The following is a 19,914-nucleotide window of genomic DNA, read 5'->3' as shown; positions in this document are numbered from 1 at the left end:
GCTGCGGGGCGGGCGGGCGGGTGGGCGCGCGCGCGCGAGCGGGATGCGTGTGCCGCTCCAGCCCTGCAGAGGCGGCCGCGCCCGCCAAGCTCCCGCGCGAAGCCCCGCCCCCACCCCGCCGCGAGCCGCGGGCCCCGAGTGAATGAACTTGATTTCGGATATTTGGAGGCCGGCGGTTTGCCTTGCACCCTTTCTGCGCGCGCGCGCGCGCACGGGCACTGGCACACACAGACACACACTCTCACATACACACCCCGCCCCCCAAATTCCGGTTTTCGGCCAGGGGTGGGTGGGGAAGAGGTGGAAGCAAAGGCTGTGCAGACAATGGAGAGAGGAAAAGTGAGTGCCAGGGGCTCCGCGTCTACCTAGCCGGGGGCCGCGGAGAGGACTCGAAGGCCCCAGCCCCGGGGCGGGGCCACCCCCACCTCCAGCTGTGCTCTGATTTCCCTTTCCTCTTCTCCTCACTTCCCCCCTCTCGATTTTTCCCCTCAACTTTCTCCTCTCTCTGTGTCTCTCCGGCTCCTGCCCACCTCCCCCCACCCCTTTATCCCCCCCCACCCCGAGGACCCGAAGGAACCAGTGACTTTTTCCTTCAGCAAGTGGGAGTTATCCACATCAAGCATTTCACAACGACACATCAAGAAAAGTAGGCAGGTTCAAGTCAACCATGAAATGGTCACTTTTTAACCCCGTCCTGTCCTCATTAGGGAAATGCTCAAACACAGTCCGTTTTCAAAGAGCACTCTTAATGAGGCGAGCCTGCCAAGTCCACCAGCTGCAGCCCCCGTAAACCAAGAGCCCAAAGAAAAAAAGCACTGGGGAAAGAGGGGGAGTTGAGGAGGCCAGGGGTGGAGGTGGGGGGAGCGTTGGTTCTGGGAAGACAGGTAAAGTCGGGGAAATTTAGCGAACTCTCCCGAGTTAACCCTTTAGGGCACACACCAGCGGGAGCGGCCTCCCTGCTCCCCCGGAGGCAAATCCTCCAGTCAGGTCTCTGACAACGTTAATTTCCTTTGTGTGGGTCATTTCTTCTTTTTTGAAAAACCAGGATAAAGTTGATCGTCTTTATAGATGAAAGAAATGAGGTGACAGTCCGGGTTATAAATACTCATTTCTCTCTCAGAAATTTTTAGGCGATCTCATGCTAGATTTGCAACAACGACAAAAAAAAATCCCCAAAGCATCACTTTGTATTGCACATTATGCTGCATCCCTTTTCTCACCCTCATACCAGAGTCTGAGGGGAGGGGGGCGGGGAAGCGCTACTGATAATACCAGCTTTAACTACTGGAGTTTCCCTTTGAACAAATATTCAATTTAACCGGAGTTAATTTACCATAAAAGACATTCCCCTTGGCACGAATGCACTCCTGTCCTTGAACACACCTCTTTGAATGCCTGAACTCGTACAGAAGCCATTATTTCGGGGTCTCTTTAAAAATCAAGCGCCCATCTCTCTCTTTCTCTCCCTCCCTCTCTACTTCCCTCCCTCCTCACCACACCACCCCCAGTGAAATCCTGGCACCCAGAGAGAGCTTCGTTCAGCCAGAGATCCTAGAACGAGCCGCTGTCCCCTAGCAAAAGAGGCCCAGCGCTGAGCCCTGGGCAAGTGTCTGCAGACAACGCTACTCCTCCTCCCTTATTAGTTTCCCTTACCAACAGAAACGGTTTCCTCTTGCCACCCAGACTAGGTCGCATCCTAAAGTTTCTCACAAGCTTAAAAAAGAAAAACGAAAAATTGACAACTCTTACAAAGAAGAGTCCACAAAAGCTGCAGCAGCGCCAGGGGTGAAGAAACAGCGACAGACCCAGGTAAGACCCCAGAGAAGTGAAGATGTCCGGGGCCTCCCAGGCCTATCACTGAGGGGTTCAAATCTCTCCCTGTTTGTAGGGCACTTATGGTTGGGCACAGTTGGATGAGCATGGGGGATGCTTGGTAGTTGGCGGTTTGGATCTGTTTCCGAGAAAAAGGGAAATAAGAAAGGAGTAATGGTGAGGAGGGGAAAACTAAAAGGGAGGAAAGAATGGACAACAGAGACATCCGGAGTGGCTTATGGGGTGCTCATTTGATATGGCTTTGACTGTCCTCTCAGGCCTTGGAGCCATGGGCGGGATGGCTGACCCCCCACCCCCAGAACACTACTTCTTGTACAGCTAATGCCAAGGCCACTGCAGGTCTTCCCAGGATGAACTCTAAGAGAGCCTTCTGGAAAGAGGAGCTGATGGATTGGGGTGTGTGGAACATCTGTCTTCTCTCAGCAGGACCCTTCACTATCTGTGGTTTGAGAAATGCCAATCTTTTAAATCCCAGGTAGAAGAGCAGAGAGAAGGAAGTGAGAAAGTATATACGGTATTTTAGCCACTTTCCCTTTTACCCAGCATTTCTGTGCCATGGTATTAAGAGTGGTTTTAAAGTATCTCTGAAAAGCTTCTGATACTATCAAAGTGAGCCAAACAACTTTTTAGACTGGTACTTACCTCTCCTAAACTGCCTTTCTTCTCTCTCTCATTCACTGAAAGAGTTAAAGCAAGTCAATTTCATTCACCCCAAAATCTGTCTGGAAGAAAGAAGTGAAAGGCTTCTGCAGCAACAGGAAAATCTGATATTTCAGAATCCCTAAAGACCTCCTCCCTAGATCACCTATTCCCTGCCACCTTATAGGGAGAAAAGTTTCTTTTCTGACAGATAGTTTATTAATTTCAAGAAGTGCTGGAGTGTCTGTGCTTCAGGTGACTGGATTTTTCAAAACTCAATTGTATATTTGAAAAAGTAAGCAGTATTACCCAATTGGAGCCTTTCATTGACCTCCAGAGAGGAGCTTAACATCTCAAGGGTCTTCTAATATTGATTTTCTTTTAACCTTCTCCCTTCTAAAGAAATTCAGTGACAAGTTGTGAATCCTGAGCAGTTTAGGGAAAGGTTCTTGGAGCTTAACAAAGCTGTCATTTTCAATACACCCGGATGACTTTTTTTTTTTTTTTTTTTAGCTCTTGCATGTGATTAGAGGGGAGGCTCAACTATTCCACACACCCTGGCTGCATGGCCAGTATCAATATTTTAAAACTAAATACAAAAGAGACAGATGACCTCCTGACCCCAGGAAACAGGCCTGCAAGACTGCAAGTATCCACTACACCATGCCCAGGGACCTTTTCTTCTTCCAAATGAACCATAAAAATCATACACGTGTAGCCTGTAAAACACAATTTTATATCCACAAGCAAGAACATCAAAAATCCACTCAACAATGCATATATAAACAACCAACAAGTACTGAAATTGTCTGCACTTGATGGGAATTGCAAAATCATGCCCAGCTCTCTCAGCCCTTAAACTACTACTGTCAAATTAGGGGAGCAATTTTTCCCTACTAGAAAATTCACAACCGGTTAGCTTCCCCAAGCCCCATTGCCAGCACTTTGCCTTTCACTGAAATGAATAAATAACCGTGGACTTTTTTCCCATCCTCTGGGAGCTGTTTGGTGTCCCCTGAGGACAAAACTAAATGAGAAAAATGACGCTGTTAATAATGTCGCTGCTGAAATGCCTGTACTCGACTGTTTAAAAAAAATACCATCCCACTAAGTGTGCCTACATTTCGGGCACATTTACAAGCCACCACTGAATCTGAACACAGACTGGCCAGCATTAAGATTAGCTGGTTTCCACTTCTGTACAGAAATGAGGCTAGTTCATCAACAGAGATTCCCAACTTCTGAAGACATTTGCTTTCTGGGATTACAATGTCAGCAGTTGCCCTGTAATTTTTGCATGATTTATTTTAAACTTTGAAAATCATGGTAATAATTGCCTTGCTTCACTCACAATACTTCAAAAGTTATAGGCACTTTCACATACAGTCTTCTTTGCTGATCCTGTGAGAGTTGTAGCAATTGTCCTTTTTCAAGATAGCTGACCTTTAAAGTAAAACTATACTCTCATTTTATTTCTACATGTAAATTGGCTTCTGTTACCCATCTACATGTGCCTCTGTGACATGAAAACAGATCACTTTTAAAGATCTGTTTAGAAAGCTTCATCCAGAATGGCTAAGTCGTCTTTACATTCTGCATTAAGTGTAGAAAGTGTGTTGCAAACCAACTCAAACTTTCTGCACCCCTTTCTCTCATTCTTTCCTTGAAAACTGCCTTTCTGTTTCAAAACCAAAACAATGCATAACAACAGGACTGTGCATTTTAACTTTCAAAATAAAATTTAGCCAACAATTGCATAATTACAAAGATAGAAGACAGTTGGGCCTATACAAAATACATATTGATATTTAAGTAAACTTTATCTCTGAAATATATCTGAAAAAATTTTACAATACACAGTTAATAAATTCCAAAGCAATAATATTGCCAAATTGTGTGATGTCACAAACTCTGAAAGCAAAGTTACAGATGTTCGTGACATTACATTCACCAGTAATTATACTGCTGCTCAGTCTGACCATCTTAAAATTAAATGGATGCCTCTGTCTACTAAAGAATAAAAGGAATTTATTTTGGACATCAAACAATGAAACTGTCACCATTTATTGTACGAAACACTCAGCTAATCAATTTCCTATTAAAACAGCTTTCAACAATACTCAGCTTTAAAATTCATCAGGGCCAGTAAAAACCTTTTGCCAGTGCACAAGAATGCAGTCCCAACCACGGACAATAATTACCCTTCTAATACTTTTATTGCCCAAGCACTTTTTCCTGTGCTCCCCATCAGTTAGGCAGGAATCTGCAGTATAGTGTATCAGTGAGTTGGAGTGCTTGACCTTTGCCCACATATGATTTAATAGGGACTTTTCAGCACTGGAGCTTTCTCCATCTCTCATACCATTAAATGAAAACATCAAACCTCAGATGTAAAACTGGAAACCACAACGTTTTGTGTTTCACAACTCTTTGCAGTTTTTACTTAGGCTGCTTAAAGGTCAGCTTCTTCGCCTCACAGTGCTCTCCCCCATACAGTAAATGTACTCAAAAGTCACACTAATTCTCATTTTGATTAAATCTTGAACTCCCCAGTCAGATACACACATTCATCCTGCTTATTTACATTTGCATTCTTTTCTAACCACATAAGCATGTGTGTATGACTTTCTGGATTTATTCCATTTTAGGGCTGATTTAAATATCTGTTCAAGTATGGGTTCACAAGTTAACTTTTTTCCGCCCGTTGGAAAGTTAAAATTACAAAGGATGGTGTTATAGGATCCTGTCAAAGAAAGTTAGAGTTAATCTTGTGTATTTTGGCGCCTTTTCCCTGCCAGCTACTGTACTTGATGGGGGGGGAGCGGGTTGGAGATCTTGTCTGTCCCATCTCAAGTTCAATGGCAGTTCTACTAACTCCAGGAGAAGATGGCCATGTTCACAGCACTAATAATAATTCCAATCACGCCACTTCGGCATTTTGTGTCAAAGTCGAAACTGGCTTCCCCGCCCCCTTCAACCTGAAAGCTGCCAAGTCCTCACACACTCCGCATTCAACCACAACTTAATGGATGGGATATTGTGCATTAAAATGTGTTCCAGACATACTGGCGAAGAGAGGACAAGGAAAAAGGGAGACAGACACACACACACAGTTAGGCAGAAGGGAAAAAATCCTAGAGCAAAAACAGCAGGGCAGGGGAAAAAAATTATTAACAGGAGCGGGAAGAAATCCATCATAATCTTTTTTTTTTTTTAAGGGAGGGGGAGAGTGGGAAGAGGGCTAACAATTCTGTCCTGCCACTTCAGGAACAAGGGACTAGGGGTAACTAAACTTTAAAATGAAGATTGATTTTAAAAACTCCAGTACACCAGAGCTAAATAAAGACACTTTTAAGTGAGCATATGTAACAAATCTGTGCATATTCACCTTAAAGAGAAGAAAAATGCTCCAAAAAGAGAGAATGGGCTATAAGGTACAACTAAAGTATCATTTGTACAGTAGATTTTTCCATCATGGGGGAGAAGGGGGGGGAGTAGGGAGTTGAAGCAGGAAAAATGCTACATTTCACACTGTTTTGGACTCACAATGTTATCCACTGATTCTCGCCATAAAAGTGTGACATATACACTAAAGTTGCCAAAGCTTAAAAAAAAAAAAAAACGCATTAAGGCTGGAAATCCAACACTATAGCTCAACTTGTAAAGAAGAAATGACATTTAGGTAAAGTCTCTTTACAATGTACAAACAGTAAAAAATCTGTGTCTGGGGATAGAAGAGGATGCAAGGGACAAACAAGACAAGCAAATAAAACCCATCATTTCAAAGCCACATACCACCGCATTCTATTACGTTAAATAAAAGAGATGTTGAGTCTGTAACAGAACCCTGGGCCGCTGACTTCACGTATCTGAGGTACAGATTTGTGGACTTTCTCAAGGGTTGTTTTGGTGTCGCTTATTGTATTTATTAATAGTTTTTAAAGTGCAATCCAAGAGTTAGTCTCTTACTTTTGTTTTTAATTATTATTTTTGCAATGCCACAGTTCTTGGCCCAAAGAAGAAAAAGGCGGCAAAAGTCAAGTCTAAAAGCAGGCAGCCCCTCAGCCTGTCTGGGTATCCAGTTTTGCTTTCTCTCACTTGCAGAAGACTGTTTCTCGAGGTGGACTTGAAAGCCGTGCAGAGTGCTGTGTGTGTGTGTGCGCGCGCGCGTGTGTTTGGTGGGTTTTATTGTTTTAGCAGGGCTGCTCTGGAGCTGGGGGCTGCCTCCCCGCCCGCGTCCGGGCTCCGGGCGGGCTAGGCAGACGCAGCCGGCGCGGTCGCGGGGTCGCGCGTTCGCCCCTTCCCCGCCCTGGGATCGGCCGGGCCGGCGGCGGGGCTATCCCGGACCGCGGCCACCCGCGCACCCTTTCCGCACCCCGCCCGTGCTCCGCCGCCGGCGCCGCCGCCTCCCCGGCTTTCTCTTTCTCCGGCCCACCTCCCGTCCGGCCCCGCCCCGCCCCGACCGGCCCGGCGCGCGGGAAGCGCGGCTCTTCGCTTCCGCCTGGCGGCGGGAAGGAAACCGAAAGGAGGAGCCGGGGGCGGGCGCGCGGCGATGCATATTCATCAGGGCGCCCGAGGCGGCGGAGGCGGGAGCGGGCCCGAGTGGGTGTGGCGGGCAGCCCGGCGCGGGGGCTCCTCGCGAGTGGCGGCTCCGCTCTTTGTGCCGCCCGGGCGGGGCCGGAGCGCGGCGAGGGAGTGCGGCGCCGCCTGCCTGCGGGGCTGCCGGGCTCCGCGCGCCTTTGTGCTACCGCGCTCGGGGGCCTCCCCGCGGGCGTGCGCGAGAGCGGAGCCGGGCAGAGCAGCCGCGGGAGACGCATCACCAAATGATAATAACGAGCACGGGATTGGTGCTCTTCCCTACTTGCCGCCACGTTTTCGGTCCCCTTCGCCAGGCCACGTTTGTTTGGGTGTAAAAGGAGTTCTGAAATGTACCTCACTGCGTAGCGTTATCATTTATAGGCATGCATGTGAATGTCAATAATTCAGGGGTAGGTGGAAGAAATAATCAGCCCCAAAGAAATATGCAACCCCTGGGTCCCCAAGAAGTAAACACTCTAGATGAGATGTGGTAGCGGGCTCATGTTCATAAAGCTGTTTTGATTAATATTTTTTAAACTTAAATATATGTAGGTTTTTTGCTTAGTTTCCAAGTAATCCAGTCATTTGCATTTTAAGCATCTGTAGTGTGGTAACATAATGTTTAACGTTTAAACCAAGTTGTTATATAGCTCTGATTTAAAACTGAAGTATTAAATGTAAAAATATAGCACTCGCCCTAAATTTACTTAGTACTAACCCACATGTGTTTAGAAAAGATTTTATTACAGAGATCCTGACTAATTATGTAATTGCACAACAGGCAACAATAGCTTCAAATATCCTCTAAAAACCCTGTTCAATTATGTGATTACCAGTAGGACCGGAAGAGCTCCCAATGAATTGTTCTTATCTTTCTACTAAATGTGAGCATGTCAGTATTTTAATCCCAATTATATTTACCCTCAAAGTCCAAGAGAACTTAAACAACATTGTTCAGGTTCTTTGTTCCTACAATACGCATTATAAAACAAAGAAGGCATTTTGGCCTCATTATCCAAAAAAAAAAGTTTTTTTCTCCTGTACCGGCGTGGGCACACACACATGTATACATGCATATATTACATACCTATAATATGTACATATTATGTAGATGTTTGTGAATAGTATACATATCTCATTTCAGTGATAAGTGCAAAACTGAGAATTGGATTGACCCAACTGAGCTTTAGAAAATGCCAAACTTTAAAATGGGTTATTACCAGTTCCCAATTTCCCTTCAGAAAAAAAGTAACAAGTGTGTATCTATATAGCTTTGGGAGGGAGATGAAGGATGGGGACACACACACACGTATGTATGTATCTCCACATTTAGCTATAACTTCCCAAGGAAAATTAATTTTTAACATCTATCTTGTTCCAAGTTAGGTAATTTTAACCACTCAGCTAGTATAGCTCTAATTCAGTATACCCAGGCAGTCAATTCAAGTGGGTAACAAACAGATCTGTTTCCATTCTAGGATTTCCTAATAGTAGTTTCATGGTTCAGTAAATCACATTTAGCACTAACGAATCAAATATAAAATATGAAAATTCAATGTGGCTAAACTAAAACATATTATTTAGGGTGGTGGAGGGAGTGTTTAAGTGAGCAATGTTATCAAATTCTAAGACTTTTACAAGTGTGCCTCAGAAAGCTTCTTCTCTTATAATTATTTGACGTCCATAGCAGAGTTACCAATCCTTCCCAACATCTATTTCATGCAAAGGAGAAATGACGTTACAGAGAGAATCCAGTTTTCTTTAGGAAATATCCTAAGACACGAAATGGGAAAAGGAACAGGAAAGGGGAAAGGGAAGGATTTCCTGTGCTTCTGGTGATGACTTGAATGAATCTAGATTTAGTGTCACCTGTCAAAGAATTTATTCCTAAGCATATTATTTAGTAATAGAATGTACCATTGTATGTTATGTTCAGCGTTTCATAGATTATCTTTTTTTATTTGCATGTCATTTGTTTCTTTTGACATGTGAAGCTTACAAGAGTACTTATTCGTATGTATACCGATCACTCTTCTGTCAAATACGTACACATATTATAATTAAATGATATCCAAAGTTTATAAAATAAGGAGATTAATTTTCAACATGTCCTATAGAAATCGGTCTCACTAATTTGTAGTCACCTCAGCGGGATGTTGCTCCTAAATCTTTTAATTGGCTAATGATCATGGTCTTCTAATCTACAACACTGGTTGATTTTCCAGTTTTCACATTTTTTGACATAAATAAATATGTAGAAATTCAATTCAGGAGTGTTTTAAAATAGATGCTTCTTTTAAAATTAAAATTATCTTGGTTAGAAGCCTTTCCTAATGTACTTAAGTTTCAATATCTTTTTATATTCAACTTTTTATAAATTATAACTAATTATTTGTTTTAAAAAAATAAGGAGTATCTAACGTTACTTACGCATTTTGGCCTTCTGATATCACTTCTAACTGAAGTGATTCCAGTAGAAAAGCTAATTTTTTTCTGCCTTTAGTTACAGGCACAATTCATTCCTTAGAACTTACTAGAAGATTCTCCACTACACTGAAACTTTAGATTTTCTTTTTTTTTTCCTAAAGCCAATTAACTGGTAAAGCAGTTTCTGTATTTTTTTTCAAATTAAGAATTTTTTAGTGTACAAGCAACATCTGTGTGTGTTTATCTTTGAGAATAATCACAATATAATTATTTCTAAAAGGCATGCATTATTACAATGCTTTATGTAATAATTAAGTAATTCCTCTACCCCATCTCAACCAGTAATTTTCAGTCATTACCCCAAAGGTGTTTATTTTGTCTTATTTCTCTATTTCTCAAAAATATAGGAGGTGTGCTTTTATTTCTATTATTTTTTATGATTAAAGGGTACACACTAATTTATTAGATTATTTTATTTAGTCCATTATTGTACTAGCATTTGTGCAAATTTAGTGTATATAATAAAGATGGACTATTTAGAACTCAATACTAAATAAAACACAATACCATCTTTTAAAACAATTGAATGATTACGTTTTAGAATTAAAACTACGTAAGATATAAACCTGTGTAAACATTCATATTAAATATTACCTCTGGGAAATAGTTTCAATTATTTCTTAATTATTTTAAAAATATTTAGAGAGGCTTAAATTAGGACATTTATTGTATACAGTGCCAACTTCTGGCATTTTGTTGGCATTCCATAGCTGAGAGCTGTCTCCATACAAGTCTTATTGAGGAGAGGAGAATGGATATCTAGAATATTGTTGTGTAAGAGGGATACCCAAGTATAAATAACAACCTCTGGTGACTATTTTTATTTTTCATTGGTTACAGCCGTCTTTAGCTATAATCCGTTATGCCTCTTCTTTAGACATTGACTGGGAAAATAAACAGTGTCTTTGCCACGAGACATAGTTGCTCATCATACAGAATTATATTTGTGGAAAAGACTTCAGGAGATTACCAGATAAGCCCTGGCAATGGGGTCAAAACTCCACACTGCCCAGGACAGGCACACCAGGTCACTTTCTAACCATTGAGAGTATGGGTACAAAAATAAATATACACATGCAGTGTTCCTTCTTTCACTAACTGCACGCTGCACCTGTGCACACATATATCTGATGACATCTGCTAACATAGTAAATATCAAGTGGCTTGTAGTGTCATCAAAAATCTGAGATGGTGGTATGGCTCACAGCCTCCTCAACCCCAGGCTATGGTCTTGGTAAATTTCACAGGCTAAATAGAGACAGACTCAGACTCATTCTGTACATGAACCAGAGGTTTTCAAGGGCAGGTTAAGGTGGTTTACCCAAGGGGAAAAAAAAAAGCCTCTAGTTATGACTCAGTGTGTGAAAAATCTGCTCTCTGGTTCAATGGTGATAAATCAAGGATATCTCCCAGCTTCAAAAAAAGATCATTTTTATCTCAATTGTTATGAATTCTCAATTTCAAGGTTAAATTCTCAACCTTTCTTAGCCAGCATATGTTTTTAAGACTTAATTTAAAACAAAAAACAAAAAACTATGAGCAATTAAATCTTCATAACTTGCTTACTCACTTTTATATAACCTTAGAATTTTAACCATCAAAATGTCCATGAAAAGAAAACAATAAATTTGAATGAATTTAAGCTGCAATGATGATTAAATGGAGCAAAGAAAAAGCAAAGTGTTTTCTCAAAAACTTTTCAGGATATTTTGTGCCATATATAAGTTTTCTGAAACAACAGAATCACTAAGGTATTTTTTTAACCATTTTCAAAAAACAGAAGCATCTGGCAATCCAGAAATCAGTGAGGCAACAGGATGCAAGAAAGCGCTAGACAGTCTACTGATCCTTCACTACAGTGCTGGCAAAGGACCATCCTGCTTTTTGCTCAGTGGGCCATTTTCAATGAGAAAGTGAAACTCAAGTCCCCTACATCCACATCCTGGGGCTGATTGTCCTCACTGTCAAAGATTCTTCTTGACATATCTAGAACATGGTGGTATTATTTTAATTTGCCCACTACTAAAGAAGATCAATAACCACATTTTTGTGGATTTATTCCCCAACTAAGAAGGCCTAGATGCAGTCCAAGGAGTAGAGGAAAAATGCAATCTTTCTACAAACATGTATCACACGTTTAGTATGGGGCTGGGCACTACCCTGCAAGGATGGGTAGATTTTTAAGAATTTCTGCATTTATGATAAAAAGACCTTCCATTCCTTTGTGCTAATATTCTCCTCTAAATTTGTTTATAAGAAAGTAACCTTCCCAAGCTATCTTGGAAGCCTTCAGATAAACACATTATATAACAACCTTTGGTTTTCTGCTCACTTTACGGGTAGTTGATGTGGATTTATAGAATGAAAACAGTGTTGATAGAAAGCAAAGGAAAATGTAATTAGGGACAATAAGTTACCCTTCCCACCCCACCACCCAGTAAAAGCAAAAAAAAAAAAAAAAAAAAAAAGTCTTCTATAATATATTCAGAAGCCAAACTAACAAAGTTGGGAAACTTTTGATATCACTATACTTCATGAGGTGGGAAGTATTTTTATAAATGACGGGGCGGTGGGGAGAAAGAACGGTGTTAAGTGGGAAATTTCAGGCACAAAGAGTTTGCCTATGTGCAACTAATACTGCCTGCTTTTTAACAAATTATTGTTTAAGGATGGTTGACAAGCAAATACAGAGGTCAGGACAGAAATATAAGTTTCCAGAACATACCTAATATCACTCTCCCTTTTTCTCCTCATGTCTGCTACCATTCTGAGCTGCCCTTAATATTTCTTTTATCTTTTTCTTTTTTGTTATACAAACAACAAAAAAAGAGCAGAGATATTTTAAGTGAAAATTAACAAATATAAAGGACATCCACCTACAGTCCCATCACCTATAAATTTGTTTTGTTTGCACATATTCCAATCCAGTATTTGCTTACACACACGTAAACTATTTGCGTGGTTATAATCTTAAGGTGGAGAGAATTTTGTTTTGTACATTTCCACTTATTTACATTATTGACATTAGTGAAAGGACACAAAATTTAAAACATTAAAACTAGAAGAGACTTCGGGACTTCTAGACAAGAGATAAAGAAACAAAACTGGCAACATCCTGTGTATTGCCCTGTCATATTTTTAATGTTGGATTTCACTGTCAACATGTTAAAATTGGGATATTTTACTTGAAAATCCAAATATCCTGCTGCTCTTGAAAAAGTGGGAGGGGGAACACTTTGGGGATGAGTGCTGCACACAGGTTAGAGCAGAGCAGCTGCTGCCCCCGTTAGATGGGGCTTGGTCTCCACAGTCCCGATTACTCCCTGTCCCGTTACACCGGTTACCAAAGCGCCTCTTCTTTCCCCGAGTTTACAACCCTGATCTACGCCAGATGCTCTTCTTGTGGATGAAAACGGGAAAACAAGTTTCAGAGGGGTAAAGTGACTTACTTAGGGCTACTAAGCTAAATATTAGCATTGCCCACATTGTAAAAGAGGCTGACTCTTTTACAGGACTCTAAACAAGCACCACGTGTATTCACGTTTATTTCCGAGCATGTGGGGAAGTGAGGTTCTGGGCGCCAGTCCGATAACCTCACTAGAACTGCCTTGACCACAACCTCCTTTAGAGACTGAAGTGTCCCAGGTTAGCCACCTTGAGACCTTTAGTTACAGGCACCTTTTTGCTCCAGGTCATAATTAACATTTGATGTCCATAAGCCAGGCACCTATACCCCCATAAATCCTGGCCCTGCTTGCCGTGACTCCTGTTCTTTCTCTCATTAAAAACAAAATATCAGAATGCAAGTGAAGGAAACTGATCCCTTTATGGAGATAACATCCAATCTGCTGTTGTTGATAAAGGAACTACCTAATTAAAAAGTAAAATAAAAACTTTATGATATTCTTATCAGACCTACCTCATAGAGGCGTGATGATACACCAATACCCTAGCAGACAACCACTGTCCTAGAAAATATAAAATTCCCATATCTGTACAGAGACTATATTTTCGGAATGTTAAACTGGGACACATGGTGCCACCTAGAATCTTTTTTAAATGAATTTAAGATTTTTGGAAAGTTTTACAAAAGTTTTAAAAAATGATTCCTTGTTAGCTGTGGTTTAATAAATGGGCTTTATGACAAATAGTAAAAATACAGACCATCTGAGAATGCCTGGTCTCTATATCTATGTGGGCAATTCTTAGAAATTTGCCTAGAAAGTGGGACTTGATGGCAGTAACCACTGTGTTGGATTGCCATTAAGTGTCCCGTGCACTTTGCACTTGCTTGTAGTGCTTTGTTCTCCAGACAGAACACCTACTCTCTAGATTCTGCTCCCAAATGGAGAAGGACCTGAGAACACACAGACCACGTCATGGAGTCAACACAGTAAATAATTGAGAAGCTCCTGCATTATGTACTCGTTGAGTCTACAGTTACTCTCTTGGCAGGCACAGAAGTGGTCCATATTCAATCAGGCTGTAGGCTCATTCACAGAAGCGGTCTTTTTTTTTTTTTAATTTCTATTTTTTATTGGAGTATAGTTGATTTACAATGGTGGGTTAGTTTCAGGTGTACAGCAAAGTGATTCAGTTATACATATACATATATCCATTCTTTTTCAGATTCTTATCCCATATAGGTTATTACAGAGTATTGAGTAGAGTTCCCTGTGCTATACAGTAGGTCCTTGTTGATTATCTATTTTCTATATAGTAGTGTGTATATGTTAATCCCAACCTCCTAATTTATACCAAAGGGGAAAAGTGGAGGGGGTGGGGGATAAATCAGAAGCAGTCTTAATGGCTCTCATTCCGGCCAAAGCACCGTCTTAGTTGAGCAGCACTAAGGAGGCCAGACCCTCTGTGCCCCGTTTCCCTTTCCCTGAGGACCACATATGCACATTTCTTCTGGAGCATTTTAAATGGGTATCTACAAACTGGATCTTCTCCTCTACTATGACCAATGGCAGCACCTAAGTTAAGCAAGGTCTCCCCTAGGGTGATGGTTTTCCCCGTTAGGTTAAAATGAGTGTCGTGACAAGTGCTAATAATTACCACATACTGAGGTCTAACTATGGCTCTGCTCTCTGCTCAGAATGTCACATATATTATCTCAGCTCTTTTAAAGATGCAGAGACTGAGGCAAGGGGAGGTTAAGTCACCAACGGAAGGTCACAGTGCTCCTAATCTCAGTCTTTCTAATTCCAAAGCCTGTGGCTATAGCAGACCAGTACATGCAGCAAGAGCACAGGGCAAGGCTGTAACCATCTAGGTGAGTGTGGCCCCGTCACAGGTGTTGCCTTGGGAGGCTTCACAAGTATTCCTTAAAGTATTTTTATCACTTGTCTTTTGAAATTGCCTTTAGAACCCCAGGTACATTCTTTTAATATTATCGATGGGATAGATCTTCCTCCTTTGAATGTGGGATTTGAGTTTTGGATATATCCGTGATTCATTCAATACACTGTGGTGATTAAAGAACTTATCAAGCTGGGTAAACCAGTTTGGGTTGAAAACAAGGCATGACAGAATGTAACAAGATGATTTTCATTCTCCAGAGTGTTCTGAAGGTAATGGAATAGAGGCCTTAGAGTTGAACTTAGAGGCACCTGGGTTTTTGGGTTCAAATCCTGACTTAGCCACCTAAAAGCTACGTGATTCTGGGCAAGGCATGTAATAATTCTTAGCCAAGGTTTCCTCACCTTCAAAAAGAGCATGAGAAAATAATACCCGCATCAGGGTTATTGTCTGAGGATCAAAAAATATTCTGTGTCAGGATATGTAAGAAAGTGTCTGAAATTTAGTCCTTTCTCAATAAGTATTTCCTGAAGCTGACTATCAGATTATTATTTGTCTCTGTCCTTGTGCTTCCAATGTGGTGAGAGATGATAAAGAGGAGTTAACAGAGTCTGTGACAATGACCGGACACCAGCGCCCCTCTGAGTGCCACTGGGCCTGGTGTATAGCATTAATTTGCAATTATACTTGAAAAATCAAGAGTGTTGTCCCTAGTTCCCTGATGCTAGGGGGGATGGATTGAAAGGAGGCTGTGGTGTGGGTTGAAGTTTATGGGAGGCAGTTTCTATCTCAAGTTTACTCCTCGGCACTCTCTAGAAATTTGCGAAACATAATAGTATCTTAAGCAAGTGCCCCTTCCTACACATATGGACTGCCTACCCTACAGCGGGTCCTGGCTCAACGTGGGACAAGGGGCACTGCTGTTGTCACAGTTTCCAAAGGGCTGGTTTAGTGACAGGCATAGAATGATGCTACCCAAATTATAAGAACTGAGAACACCCCCGAACCCATCCACACACACAGTGTCATTCATCAACTGAATAAGATGATGTAACTCTATAGGCAACAAATGAGCACCTGCTATGTCCAGGAGACAGAGTGTGAACAAACCAAACAATTTTCTAGCATAGAGGAAAGAGACCTGGAGTGGGGAGGGGGAGGGGAGTGAACAGAGATATAGAGTTTTTGTGGTGATGTTCCAAATTCATACGCCTGCTAGGCTTCCCTGTAAGGACAAAGAGGTGGTCTGAGAATTCTGGAAACCTTGAAGGAAACTGTTTATCAAAAGAAAGAAAGAGAAGTGTGCAAAGCTTTTTGCTACATACACTCAAGCAGGGGCATCTAGCGAAGATGGGGGATGGGAGCAGCCTCTGAGGGCTGTAGAGCTTTGGCAGCTGTACTAGAACCACCCTGGGCTCTCCTTTGCAGCATCCTGCAAGTCTGAATACTTAGGGTCATGTTTTTCTTTTCAAGCTGACGTATGTTCATTTACACACTGTAGCATTTATTAAGCATCTTAACTCATTTAACCTTCTTAACCATCCTATAAGAACAGCTACACTATTGTTTCCACTTTACAGATGAGAAAATTAGGGTTTAGAGAGAGTAAATAACTTACCCAAGGTCAATAGCTTCCAAGTTTCAGAGGTAGGATTTGAACTTATGCAGTCTGGCTCTTAACCACCAATTTTATGCAAACTTTTTCCTCTCCTCTGCATGCTCCTCCCCCCAATAGAGTGGCTTTTTGCCCAACTTTAAAATCTTTCCTCTTTTCCTGCAGGGCTCATTCTAGGTCCCACAACCCCCAAACAGGAAGCCGTAAGTGTGGGCAACCTTAACACAACTACAGAGTGACACTAAAGGCCGTCAAGACTTAGTCACTAGGGAGAAAAGAGGCACTTCAGCAGCCTTGGCTTCATCCTTTGGATCCCTAAGGGAGGAGACCTAAGTGACTAACCCCTCTGTCTCTCTTCCTGGCTTTAAAAAAATAAACTGTCGTCCACTCATATGAAGGAATGTTATACAGCAAGGAAAAGCACAAACTTCTCTACAACAGGCATGTAGAAAAGTGCATATCATAAGTTTATAGCTAGGTGAATAACCCATGTCACCAGTGTCCATATTAAGAAATGGAAAATTACTGGCAATCCAGAAACCACATCCCCTTCTCCATTCTCTGCCAATTACTGCTCCCACCATCCTTCCCAAAGATAACCACTGTCCTGATTTCTAACAATACAAAATTGTATTGTCTGTTTTTGAACTTTATATAAAGGGAAGCATATGATATTCACTCTTTTACTTCTGAATGGTTTTGTTCAACATTTTCATGTAAGAGTTCTTCCTGCTGTTGGAAAAAACAAAGTTGTTTTGTTTTTCCACATTGCAGTATGGAATTCTATTGCATGCATACAACACGGTTTATCTATTGTATACTTGACAACCACTGGGTCGTTTCCAGTTTGGAGCCAGTACAAATAAAGGGAACAGAAGCATTCTTCTACATGTTTTCCAGTGTATGTATGTATGCATTCTCTTGGGCATAAACCTAGGAGAATTTCTGGGTTACGAAGTAGCCTGTGAACAATTTTAGTAGATAATGCTAAATAAATTTCCAAAGTGATTGTACTAATTTACACTCCCACCAGCAGTGTAGGAGAGATTTAGTTGTTTTACATTTTCCCCAACACTTTGTATAATCGGTCTCTTTTATTTCTGGATTATAGTAATATCTCACTGTGGTTTTAATTTGTATTTTCTAGTTGACTAATGAGGTTAAGCTGCTTTTCATCTGTTTATTGGCCTTTTTTTTTTTTTTTTGGCCGCGCAGTATGCAGGATCTTAGTTCCCCAACCAGGGATCGAACCCATGCCCCCTGCAGTGAAACCACATAGTCTTAACCACTGGACCGCTGGGGAAGTCCATTATTGGCCACTTGGATATTCTCTTTTGTGAAATGTCTGTTCGAATATTTTACCCATTTCTGTTGGGCTCTCCTGTTTTTGTTTTTTTTTTCCCTTACTGATTCGTAGGAGTTCTTTACACATTCTGGATATGAGACTTTTGCCACTTCTATCTGTTGCAGATTCTCTTCCCATTTTGTGACTTGCAATTTCACTCATTTAACGTTGTAAAATTTTTGTGAGTTTTTTTAAAAAAATGTATTAAGGAATAATTTCCATATAATAAACTGAACATATTTGAAGTGTACAATTTGTTGAGTTTTACCGTATGAGTAAACTCCTGAAACTATACCTCATTCAAGATAGGAACCATCTCAATCACCTCCGAAAGATTTTCTGTGCCTCATGGTAATCCCTCTCTCCTGCTCCCCGTCCCCTGCAAGGACTGATCTGCTTCTGTCATTATAACTTAGTTTGTATGTTCTAGAATTTTATGTAAATGAAATTATTCAGCTTGTATTCTTTTTCATCTGACTTCTGTCATTCAGTATATTTTGACATTTATTCATGTTGTTATGTGTATCAATAGTTCATCTCTTTTTATTACTGAGTGGTGTTCTATTGTATGTTATATCACAATTTATCCATTACCTGTTGATGGGCAATTAGAATGCTTCCAGTTTGGGGCTATTACAAATAAAGCTGCTATGTACATTTGTGTACTAGACTTTCTATGGACATAGACTTCTATTTCTCTCAAGTAAATACCTAGGAATGAAATTTCCGGGCATATGGTAGGTATCTCTTTAAAGGGTCAACTTTTTAAGGAACTGTCAAACAGTTATCCACAGTGGCTGTACCATTTACAATTCCATCAGCAATGTATGAGCATTCCAGTTCCTCCACATCCTCACCAACTTAGTATGATCAAGTCTTTTCGCCTTAGCCATTCTAATAGGTATGTAATGTGGTCCATTATCATCTGAACATTTGTTTCTCTAATGGTAAATTGTGTTGAACATCTTTTCACGTGTGTATTAGCCATTCTTATATCTTCTTTGGTAAAGTGTTCAAAATCTTTAGCCCATTTAAAACACTGAGCTGTTTCTTTTCTTCCTTTCTTTTTTAATTAATTTATTTATTTTTGGCTGCGTTGGGTCTTCATTGCTGCACACGGGCTTTCTCTAGTTGTGGCGAGCAGGGCTACTCTGTGTTGTGGTGCACGGGCTTCTCATTGCGGTGGCTTCTCTTGTTGAGGAGCACAGGCTCTAGGCGCTTGGGCTTCAGTAGTTGTGGCACACAGGCCCAGTAATTGTGGCTTGTGGGCTCTAGAGCACAGGCTCAGTAGTTGTGGCGCACGGGCTTAGGTGCTCCACGGCATGTGGGATCTTCCTGGACCAGGGCTCGAACCCATGTCCCCTGCATTGGCAGGTGGGTTCTTAACCACTGCGCCACCAGGGAAGCCCTGTTTATTTTCTTATTGTTGAGTTATTAAAGTTTTTTTTATATATTGTAGATACAAGTCCTTTATCAGATATTTGATTTGCAATATTTTCTCCCAGACTGTAGCTTTGCTTTTCAGTCTCTTAACTATGTCTTTTGAAGACTAGAATGTTAAAATTGTGAGGAAGTCAAAATTATGGATCCTGCTTTTAGTTTCATATCAAAGACATTTTGCTTTATCCAAAATCACTAAGATTTTTCTCTTTATTTCTTTTGGAATTTTTACAGTCTTATGCTTTAAGTTGAGGTCCATTTTGAGGTATATTGTGTAAGGTATGGGTTGAAATTCATTTTTTCCCATATGGATATACAATTGTGTCAGTACCATTAATTGAAAAGACTATATTTTTTTCTCCACTGAATTGCCTTTATACTTTTGTCGAAAGTCAGTTGTCCTTATATGTATGGGTCTATTTTCTGGACTCTCTATTCTATCTCATTGATCCATTTGTCTCTCTTGATGCCAATAACACCGTGTCTTAGTTACTATAACATTATAATAACACTTGAAATCAAGTAGCGTTAGTTCTCTAAATTTGTTCTTTGTTATATCGTCTTTTGATGAACTCTTCTGTTGTTCTCTTTATGTACTCTTCTGGTGTTTTGTTTTGCTTGTTTTTTAACAAGTTTTCGCTAAGGAACCTTGAATCCACTCAGACAGACACTC

At 41.0% G+C, this 19,914-nt stretch overlaps 1 protein-coding gene across 8 annotated transcripts in view; it reads right to left on the bottom strand.

Annotated features, from left to right (window-relative positions):
- The window catches only part of NFIB (nuclear factor I B), a 446,931-nt gene that overhangs the window by 238,021 nt on the left and 188,996 nt on the right, over positions 1-19,914 (bottom strand). The window lies entirely within an intron of this gene.

The sequence above is a fragment of the Balaenoptera acutorostrata genome, chromosome 6, assembly GCF_949987535.1.
Source record: "Balaenoptera acutorostrata chromosome 6, mBalAcu1.1, whole genome shotgun sequence".
Classification (NCBI taxonomy): domain Eukaryota; kingdom Metazoa; phylum Chordata; class Mammalia; order Artiodactyla; family Balaenopteridae; genus Balaenoptera; species Balaenoptera acutorostrata.
This window is presented reverse-complemented; position numbering and strand designations above follow the sequence as displayed.